At 40.6% G+C, this 11309-nt stretch overlaps 1 non-coding gene across 1 annotated transcript; it reads right to left on the reverse strand.

Moving 5' to 3' along the window:
- Positions 1 to 375: 375 nt before the first annotated feature.
- LOC129399470 (small nucleolar RNA SNORA70) lies at positions 376 to 511 on the reverse strand. The gene has a single exon (XR_008627107.1). It is a non-coding gene; the product is annotated as a small nucleolar RNA SNORA70 (small nucleolar RNA).
- Between the last annotated feature and the right edge of the window lie 10798 nt (positions 512 to 11309).

An 11309-nucleotide genomic window follows, 5' to 3' on the forward strand; every position in this document is an offset into this window, starting at 1 on the left:
TTTTATTACTCTCATTTTAGAGATGAGGAAATTAAGGCAGGATTTGTGACATTCCCAAGTCTCATAGTAAGTGTTAGAATTAAGATTTAAGCCCAGACTTGAGAGTTCACGCTTAAAACTTCCACACTGTCCTGTTCTTATAATTTTTTATTCTATATTATGGGCCTGTACATTTTGCCTTGAAATTGGAGTATTTTGTTTGTATTTAATGCATTTATTGGTATAGCTGAGTGTGTTTGCTATTTTATAGTTTTCTAGTAAGACCATTTTTTTAAATGTCCCTTTTACGTTTATTCTTAGAATCAATATTTCCCCTCTGTTAACTTGTTTGCTGTTCTATCAGTGTGAGCTTAGTGATGACAACACACATTAAAGGACTGTTTCCACGGTCCCTTAGAATAGCTTCTACCAGCCACAGGTTGCATAGACTACAGAGGAGGCTGCATGCTGGTTGCAGCCATTGCTTTTAAACTTTTTAAAGAAAACACATAAATAAGAACTTTAAGATCAAACACGGTGGCCTCTCAGTATCTGTATTGCAAACCATAATGCCCAAAAGTAGAGAGAGAGGAGACAAAGAAGAAAAGTGCCTGCCATAGAGGCAGGCTAGCGGTTGGTAGGGGGGTGGCAGGAGGGATACAGTGGGTATTGGGGGTAGGAAATGTATGCTGGTGGACGGATGGGTGTTGAAGCATTGTTTGACTGAAACCTGATCACAAAAGCTTTGTAACACAAAAGCTAAGATAATCACCATATTATCTTATGGTGATTAAATAATACAAAAATTGTTTTTAAAAAAGACCTTCAATAACATTAAAATTTATAATTTAAAATTAAAAGACATCATAAAGGAAGCTTTAAAAAGCTAAGCTTAGAAAAGATTGCAAACTGGAAAAAGCTATACTAACTAGAAAAACAGGCCAATTTTAAAAAAGAACTGTAACTAGGAATCCAGAGGAAATGTGAATGGCAGTAAGCATACTAAAAGACACTCAGCTTCATTAATAATCAAAATATGCAAATTAAATGTTTATAAAGATCAACCGTCATTAAACTGGATGGCAAAATTCAAGCATCTGCAAAGAAATGCATTGGTGAGCTTGGGTACAGTAGGTCTCATACCCAGATGTCGAGAGTATAAACATTGGTCACAATTTAGCATTGCAAAGTTGAAGATCATTAGAGGTTCTACTTTTATTTATATATTTCATAAAGAAACTCTTGAGTGTGTATGTTAGGAGATATGATATCACTTGTAAAAGTAAAAATGGAAACGATTACAAGTATGTTCATTAAGTGATAAATTGGACATATAAATTCACCTAGAGTATTTCAATGAATTGTAATATGTAAGTAAAAATGATTAGCCGCTATTCATAAACACTAATACACATTGCAACTATGATTCTCTTATCCTTCTTTACAAATGGTAAGAGTTTGGGATGAGGACATGGCTAAAGTGGTAGATCACATGCCTTGCATGTTGAGAGGTCATATGTTTATTTATTTATTTTTTTTCTTTGCTCTTGGATTTTTTTTTAATTTTTTTTAATTTAATAGTTTATTTTTAATTAGTGAGTCAACGTGAGGGTACAGTTACAGATTTATACATTTTTGTGCTCATGTTTCTCCCTTACAAAGTTTGATAACCCATCCCTTCACCAGTGCCCATTCTCTACCAAAAGTAAACCCAACATCCCTCTTCCCCCTCCCCAGTTCTGTCTCCCCCCACCCCACACTGCCACTATGGCAGGGTATTCCCTTTTGTTCTCTCTTTCTGATTAGGTGTTGTGGTTTGCAATAAAGGTGTTGAGTGGCCATTGTGTTCAGTCTCTAGTCTATATTGGGCCCGCATCATCTTTCCCCCACAGAGAGGTCATATGTTTAGTCCCTGTCACTGCATGGCATTCACGTATGGCATAGTCCCTTGAGGACTGCCGGGTGTAGCTCTGGTTTCTCCTTAAACACCATAAGCTATTGTCTGAAGACACACAAAAAATTATTAACGATTTTGAGGTTGTTCATTTTCATGTAACTGGCAAGTTCAAATTATAAGAAAATTATAGCAATGTTTTTTAAAATAAAAGTTTTAGAGCACCAGCAGAGAGGATGTATTTTATTTGCTTCCCTGGAAAAAGGACGTGGGAGAAGGTGGACAAATAATCCTAGGTGAGGTGGAGAAAATAAATGAGGAACAGAGGGTAACTCTGCCTACAGAAATTGGGGAATGATGCAATTTTGTATTTTGTTCCAAGCAGATCCCTGTCTTGTAGGGAATCAAAAGTTTAACGGGAAGGAAGTTATGTAAACAAATAATTATAGCTGTGAGTGAAATGTTAGAGATATGGATAAGTGATGGGAAGCAGGCAAAGCATTTCGTTCATCTGGGCCGTATAAGGAAGCAGAGTACAGAGGAAGTTCCATTTGAGAGGAGTAAAATGAAAAGCTGGGCAGAAAGCAGACTGCACAAAATACAGACAGTAGTATTCATTTACATAAGAGTTAAAGCCACACAAAGCTGAACGTATGATTTAAAAAGACTATATCTAAATTTATGTCTCTAGAGATAAATGGATAAATGGAGAAATAATAAAGGGTGGCAAGGAAATTTTAAGTAGGATTTGACAGAGTGGTTACTTCTTGGGGAGTAGGATAAAGAAACTGAGGAAGGGCACAGAGGTTTCAGAAGTATACTAGCATTTTCTTCCTTTTTAAATGTTTTCTTTCTTATGCAAAAATTTCTTATATAGACATTACAGATTATTTGATATATAAACAATACTTTATAATAAACATTTTTTTAATACTGTAGGAGTACTGCTATTTATTCAGCCATTGATTAAGCTAATTGAATTGGGCATGAACTCCACATTACTTTTTAAAAAAAATTCTTAATTTTATAACTTAGTTCACTATATTTGATTACATTCAATATTCAAACACCAATCCCACCACCATTACACCTTCCCACCACCAATTCCAGGATGTTTCCATCCTAAACCCCAATCCCTGTCCCAAAACACAACCAAAATAATATATTTTGTATTGTCTGTTATGTAGAACTGCTGAACATGCTTAAAAAAAAAGTGTTCATATAGGAAACGGCATGAAGATTGCTCTATTTTGGCAGGAGCCATTAAGACATTCTATAGGGAATCACTAACATGTTGTTAAAGTTTGGGTGATGTGAGCTTTGGTATATATATATATATATATACACACATATATATATCTGAAAATATGTATATATGCATATATATATTTCCCTCTATGATTTGTTGCCTACTATCTGAACCCCATCAATTTTAGTATATGTGCTGTCTAAGCAAGCACCTGAACCCCATCAAATGTGGTGTGGAAATTATGGAGAATGCGTAGGGAGTGTTTTATGATGTGTCGGGTCCAGGAATACATTCACTCATAAGTAAGGCTTGGCCTGAGCATGTGGGGAGAGACCTTGAGTGTAGTGGTGGTTGGGTTGTAGAGGTTTTTGGCTACTGGAGCTGGGTCCCTTGGGGCGGGGAGGGCTCTCATCTGCCCTCTCTGGGGCTCCCTGTGTGAAACACCCTAGTGCGGAGTCCGGTGGCATGGGAGCCTCATGTCATGCTCCCTTTCGGGAGAAGCAGCCATGTGATCTGGACAGTGGCCGATGGCAAGATTATGTGGCACCAGCAAGAGGTGGCTTATAGGCGTGACCCCTGGGTTGCCAGAAACTGGGGAAAGCGGGCAGAAGATCTCCACTCCTGGTCCCACTGAGCCCAGAATCCAAGGTCATAAGGTTCCCCATTACCTGGGTTCTGTAGGACTTCACTCATGCATGAGGCTCTGCCTGAACACGTGGGGATCGGCCTTGAGTGTGGTGATGGTTGGGTTGTGGAGGTTTTTGGCCAGAGCTGGGTCCCTTGGGGTGGGGAGGGCTCTTACTCGACCACCCTGTGAGGCACCCTGGTGAAGACAGCCTGGCACAGGGTCAGGACATTCTCGGCACTCTCTTTTGGGAGTTTTAGTTTATAATCCCTGGGGCTTAGCCATTGATGAAATTACATTATGAAGGGGGCAGTTTGTAGGTGTGACTGCCAAGTTACTGGAAAACTGGGGATCTAGGGAGAGGAGACCCAGTCCAGCTCCAAGCGGGCCTGGAGCTCTCAGTCACAGGTTCCCACCTACCTCTGCACTACAGGCCCTAACTGCGTCTTTTGATCTCTTTTGAGATTTATGGGTGTCTGAAATAAGGCCAATAAATGAGCTTATATAGCTGAGCCAGAGGTGGTTTGTGGGTGTATCTCCCACATATCTAACTTCTAGCCATTTAATTTCTTGGTAAACTTGGCCCCAAGTTGTTGGGGTCTGGCCAAAGACACAGCAGAAATTTTGGGGTATCTGGAAGTCTGAAGGCACCATCAGGCTGCTGATGCACTTGCCCCACAGGTACAGGTTGACCTGCTGGCGGCACCATACCCCCTAATAACAAAAATTTAAACAGTCTTATTAGCACCTGTAAACTCAGTAGACACTGTCCAATTTATATGCAGTACAGAACTGTTACTTTCTTTTTAACATTGTTTTGGGAAAGGGCTAATCTTAAAATTTTTTTTCATTTAATTTTTAAGAGTCTGTGGTTTATTATTTATTTATTTATTTATTTTTTAAGGAAACCACATCCACATTATCTTTATTCGAGTCTGTGGTTTATAGTACTATTAACAATGGTTTATAAAGGGATGCTTTTTATGGTAATTATATTTAAAAAATAATAAAATTTTGAAACATCTGAGTTTTAGAACCACTGTTCTTGTCAACATTTAGGATGTAGTTTGGATTCATGACAAAAAATTCTTTCTATTTTGATATTTTAGTCTTTGTTATTTGAAATACCAGACTGACTGAAGTGAAAGTCTTCTTGTGTCCTTATTAAAGCTACAGAAAAGAAAATGAAGGCTTAATATTTCGATGGGGGGAGGGTTGTTCAGGTCTAATTGTTCTCTAGGTGCTTATAATTGGGGTTATGGGTGGCAGAAAGGAAATTGGTTTATTAAAGTAACTACCCTACCTTGACATTCTATACGATGCACAAGGAGCAGAAAACTTTTTGCTAACATGGCTACTACAATAGACACCTTCAATTTGCCTTTATGAGTCATAGTACTAAGCTTCCTGTCCATAATTATCTACATAAAAAGTGTCTTAAATCAGGATAGAGAAGGGCACCAGTCCATCTGGGATCAGTTTCAATTTCATTATTAGATCACCATCTAGATTAAGCAGAGCTTGAAAACTGGCAACACTTATGCCCAAATCTTGTCATTTCTGCAACAAAAGACATAGATGCTCCATATTACAAAAAGATTAAGTCATAAAGATAGTGTGTGTGTGTGTGTATGTGTGTGTGTGTGTGTGGTGGGTGGTGGTGCTCCTGGCTCAGAATCCCTTGGCCGGACTCAGGGTCTGGGATTGGATCTAAGTTTTAACAGCTCATGATAGGTTTATGAAGTCAGAGGGCCTGGTGAGTCACAGGCTTGTCATACTTCTCCAGATATTTTATGCCAGCCTTTAACAATGCTGATCAGATTTAAAATAACTAAAAATGGCTGCACTTTAGATATATGTGAAGACTCATATATCCAGATGTCTACGTGGATGGATGATGGAACCTTTACAATTAATTTTCATATATATCTGAATTTATAATCTATCAGTTACTTGTTTATACATGTACTTCTGGATTTGTGATACAGTTCCTTCCTTGCAGATACCTGTGTACTTGTAGCCCATAAATTTATAAAGCCAAACCAAACTCAGGACCCCAGAAGTAGGGCTGCAAGAAAGGCTGGCAGTGGGTTCAAGGTCTCTCCAGTGTCTTGGTAGGGAAGGATATGGGACCCTTGAGTCAGAAGTCCTATGGGGAAGGCACTGGGTTGAACTGACTTGCTGAGCCTCACATATGAGCATCTTCTGGATGATGGGGAAGTTCTCTAGTGAAAAGGACTTGAGAAGTAGTCTATGGGTAGCAGGGCCTGGGGGAGAGAGAGAAAGAGACCAAGTCCCTTGAGCCTCATGAGAGGACCCTCCATCATACCTTGGCTGAAGTGCGGAGCAAAGGCTTTGGGTCAATATGTGCCAAGACTTCAAATTGGCTGGCACTACTTTGTAGTAACTGGAAGTGACAGGATGCAATGGATTCTGTTTGAGTTATTTTATTATTTTTTGGGGTGGGCACATCCAGTGATGCTCTGGGGTTACTCCTGGCTCTGCACTCAGCAATCACTGCTGATGGTGCTTGGTGGACCATATGGAATGCTGGGGATCGAACTCAGGCCAGCTGTGAGTAAAGTAAGCACTTTACCACCATACTATCTCTCTAGCTCCTGCTTGAGTAATTTTAAAGGGAAGTGAAGAGGATAAATAATAACATAGCATAATTGAGTACTGTGTAGGGAAAAGCTAAAGGTCTATCATGTTTATTCTCTGTTGCTTTGGAACTTCTGTGTGGATGGGTATATGTACAGGATTGTGTGTTCATTCATGAGTCACCATCTCCTACCTCAGCTGTAGCTGTATAAAGCAAGACCTGTGTTACAGTTCTATTCACAATATCTAGTAGAGTCTGGAAAAATGAATTAAAATAAAAAGTGAAAAGTCGGACCACAGATAGTACAGTGGCTAGGGCATTGCCTTGCACATGGCTCACCAGGGTTTGATCCCTGGGACCCTAGGTGGTCCCCTGAGCACCACCAGGGCTGATCCCGAACTCAGAGCCAGAAGTAATACCTGAGCACCACTGGGTGTGGCCTCCAAACAAAAATAACAAACAAAAAAAAAAGTGAAAAGTTGAAGTGAAATGTAACAGTTACCCCTGCATGCTTGAGGAAGCTTAGTTGCTCATTATTCCTGCCATTCCAGATGACTGGCTAGAATACCCAGTAGGTGCATTGGTATTTTAGAGGCAGAATAGGTCTTAGTATAAGGACTTCAGGGCAGGAGTTGAAAAAAAACGTGTATTAAAGTCTCATTCAAAACTCAGCTACCACGTTCTCCACTTAGGATCTTAGTCAAATAATGTAACTTCAAGGCCTCCCACTCATCTTCAGTCATAGCAATGACTCAGAATTGTGGAAATTAAATAAGACCATGCATGGCAAAACATCTAGTGCAGTGCCTGGAGCAGAGGAGATATTTAATAGATGGAAGTTCTGATTTTTATGGGTGTGCAAATAGGCTTAAGATAGACTATGATGTGAGCCCTAGCCAGCTTTTACTGAGTACTTGCCTAAAATTTATAGTGGTGGGTTTTTTTTAGGGGGGTTGGGGGGGAATGGGAGAAATTGAACAATAAAAGGCTATATTCAGGGTTTACTTCTGGCTCTGTGCTCAGGGTCATCCTGACAGTGCTGGGAGAGGGGGACCGTCTGTGTTTCAGGCATGGAATCAGGGACTGCTGAATGCCAGGCAAGCAGTATTAGTTCTCTAGCCATGAAGGTTTGTGTTAAGGTAGGAGCTTTGAGAGAATTCTAGGTGTTGGTTGCCTAGGATTTTATGTTTGGGATGTGCAGTGGGGCTTATAGGACCTTTACTTTGTGTGATGAGGAATTAGGTGAAGTTTACTGAACAAGGCTTTGCAAACCTTGAAGTGGAGAGCAATGAGACTCACACTTATAGTCAGAACAGGCAAGAGTTAATAATGGGCCTCTGGCAGGCTCCAGGTCTTATTGTTTATTTATAGAAATGCCTTGGGGAGTTAGGGAACGGAGGGAAAGCCAAGAATATGTTTCTGTTCAGGACTCTGTATGTGTGTGAGAGAGCATTAGAGCATCTGAGAACAAGACAGATAGATGGGGGTGGGGGGAGGAGAAAGAGAAGGAGAGAAAGAAAGAGAGAGAGAACAGATTCAGCCTTTTTTGTTTTATACACACACAGAGACACAGACACACAGACACACACACACACCTGTCCACTGCTCTTCTCTTCCTTATCTACCAGCTCTCTGAGTGCCACCTCTTCTGTTCAATCCTGTCTGGACACCTTGTCTGACCTTGAACTTTTGCTCAGTCCTCCTGGTATTGCCTCAGCAGAGGAGAGCAGAGACCTGGCAGAGGCTGCCCTGAAATAATTCACTTTGAAAGCTGGGTTGTTTTTGTCAAAATGTGAAGCAGGCTAAAGAGATGGAATAGGCATGTATTACACCCCACCTCCACTCCCTCGCAAGTCCTCTCCTGAGCACCCTTCACCACCAACATGACCTCTCCTGTCCACAATGAACTAGGAGAAACAGAACACTGTCAAGACTTACTTCCTTTCCAAATAAGAGACAATCTTCCTGAAATGTATTTGAAATGCTGTCTGGCAAGTGTGGCATGGAGTGAAGGAGGGGAGGAGGTGGCCTTGCCTGTCTTTGCTAGCTTCCTGGGAACCTGGCCCATCCACACACATTCTCCATAAAACTTGAAGGTCACTGTGGCATTGCGGGAGCAAGTCTGCACCACGTTCCCCAAGAGAGTGATCTCACCCTCCTTAGGAGCTTCTTCACTTAAGTCAGTTTTGTTTAATGGACAGGTTAGTGTTTTGAGAATTTGAAACTGGGCAGGAGTCTTCAAAGAAGTTTCAGGTAAGACCCCTGCTCTACTATTGTGCTTATGCCTAGGAGAGCTGGGAAAAAAGGAACATTGTTTCAGAAGATTGAGCACTGTAGAGTCAAATGAAGGGGTACCCTTGACAAAGTGGAGTGACTGGCAACGGTTTCTTTCTTTTCCTAAAAAATTAATTTTTAAAACTTTAAATACCATGGTTAATGGGTATTCAATGTTCTGACATCAATCCTCCCACTAGTGTGAACTTCCCTCCATCTTTTTCCCCAGTTCCCCATCTACCCCCAAACCTTAGCAGGCACATAGAATTTATTTTATATTGCTTCTTACAACTGAATGGTTAATGGAATTATCAAAAAACACGGAAAAAGAAAAGTTGCAAAAATTGTTATACTTCACCATGGGTCATTAAGTCCTTATCTGAGGGTTTACTAAGCTGATTGTTGCTAGTTGAGATTTCTGTGTAATTGTTTTTGTTTATTGAGCTTAGTTGGCTTCTATGTTACTTTCCCTGCAGGAACTCAGGATCTGTAGAACTGGGTCAATGAGATTATATGGCAGTGACTGTGGGATGTGGGTGTGGCTGCCAGGGCTTCTGAAAGTTCAGGGATTTGAGGGAGGTTGGCCGCCCCTATTCCAAGAAGACCCTAGAGTTTTCAGCTGGAAGACCAGTGTACCCATGGATTTTTGAGTTTGGTTGGCATCTCATCTGAGATTTGTTGTGAATCTGTAAAGTTAGGCTTATGAGTTTACATGGTGGTGGCTGTGGGATTGGTAAAGGTTTCTTTCTTTTTTCTTTTTTGATTTTTGGGCAACACCAGCTGTGCTCAAGGCCAACTTTTTGCTCTTGCTCACTCCTGGTGGGGTTTGGGGCACTATGTGCAGTGCAGTTGAACCCGGGTCAGCTGCAGGCAAGGCAAGCTCTCTACCTGCTGTACTATCCAAAGATCCATAGGATTCTTAAGTAGAAAGGCAACGATGGGTGGAATTTGGACACAGAGGTAAGAAGGTAGTGTTCCAGAAGAACTGAAAGCCAGAACAAAGCCAGGAAGGACCATGATGATGGTGTGATGAGCAGAAAGAGAGACATGGGCTTTGCTTTAGGGGACTGCAGCAAAGTGAGATATAAGGGAATGAAAAGGATCCACAAGACTTGTTTTCTCTCCCTTTCTAGTGAACCAGGAGACAGGCTGTAGGATGGTTAAGAAAGAAAAAGGGAGGAGAAGCAGAAGTTGAGTTGGAGGGTCCCTGCAGCAGCACAGCTGAGAAGGGACCAAAGCAGAGACTAGGGTGGGCTATGGGTATTACTCAATACGAGGGGAGGAAGACAGCTCCAGGCCCTGGGAGGCATTGGAGGACCCTGTGTGCACAGTGAGACAATAATTGTGGCAGTCTAGTTTGACAATATTTATGACAAAATAGTTGATTGCTTTCATGAAGGACCCACCAGCAGTGCTAGGTGCACCTAGAGCCCCCTGGTCAAGTCAGGAAAGGAGATACCGGCTGTGGCTTGGATTTTCTAGTTGTTTGTTTCATTGTTGGCAGAGATGACCAGAATTGAAGTTCAGAGAGCATGTTTTTATTCATTTGTTTACGTATTTATTTTTATTATATATTTTCTTGGTATTTGGGGTACACCTGATGATGCTCAAGGCTTATTCCTGGCTCTGTGCTCAGGGATCACTCCTAGTAGTGCTCAGGAGACCATATGAATGCCAGGGATAGAACACAGGTCTATTGTATGCAAGGCACTGTAGCACTGTCATCCCATTGTTCATCGATTTGGGCACCAGTAACATCTCTATTGTGAGACTTGTTATTATTGTTTTTGGCATAACGAATACACCAGAAGTAGCTTGCCAGGCTTTGCCATGTGGGTGGGATAATCTCGGTAGTTTGCCGAGCTAGCCCCTTAATTTCCATAACTTCTCTTCAGCCCCCAGAGAGTGTGCTTTTAATTTGACCTAATACTGAGTTTTTGATTCCTTATAAGAAGCCAAATCTCTCTATAGGAATTTCAACTGCTCTTTCACTAGAGAAGATATGCGTTTGTCAACAGAGTTCATAGAAGAAAATGATTGAAAGCAGAAGAAGTTAAATGTTGCTATATGATTCAATTAGAAGTATAAGATATGAATAATCAGTTTGTGGGACTGGAGGTGGGAGAGCGTGATGTGGGTGGTTCAAATTCAAATTGCAGCCCAGACAGCAGGCCTGCAGCAGTGCTGCAGAGTACATAGGAATTCAAGACATTTATGCTGAAAACTCAACCAATCCCTTTTAACTTCAAAAGACAATGAATTTCTATCTGCTTTGTCTTTTTGGTGACCATTAGTGTGTCAAGGAGTTATACTTTTGATAAAGCTTGCTTAGATTTTCCAAAGCCTTTTTATCACTGATGATACATGAGAATCAGAAATTTGCTCAGTTGAACTTAATATACTGTATTTGAAAACAAATCAAACTAAATCATGTTTGCAGTAAATTATATGAATAAATAAAACATGCCCATATTTCCATAATATATATGAAAGACTGCTGAAATTATGCCACATGCATTGAAAATTCTTAAATAAAAATTCTTTCATAATTCGGTTTTTGGGTAAGAAAAATGACATCAGCTGCTTCTCCTGTGCTTCTTCCTTGCTACTCCAAGGAATAATTAAAATTATTCTTATTTATTATTTATTTGGACTTTTTTTTTTTTTTGGTAAAAGAGGCTACTCT

Source organism: Sorex araneus, chromosome 11, assembly GCF_027595985.1.
Source record: "Sorex araneus isolate mSorAra2 chromosome 11, mSorAra2.pri, whole genome shotgun sequence".
Taxonomy (NCBI): domain Eukaryota; kingdom Metazoa; phylum Chordata; class Mammalia; order Eulipotyphla; family Soricidae; genus Sorex; species Sorex araneus.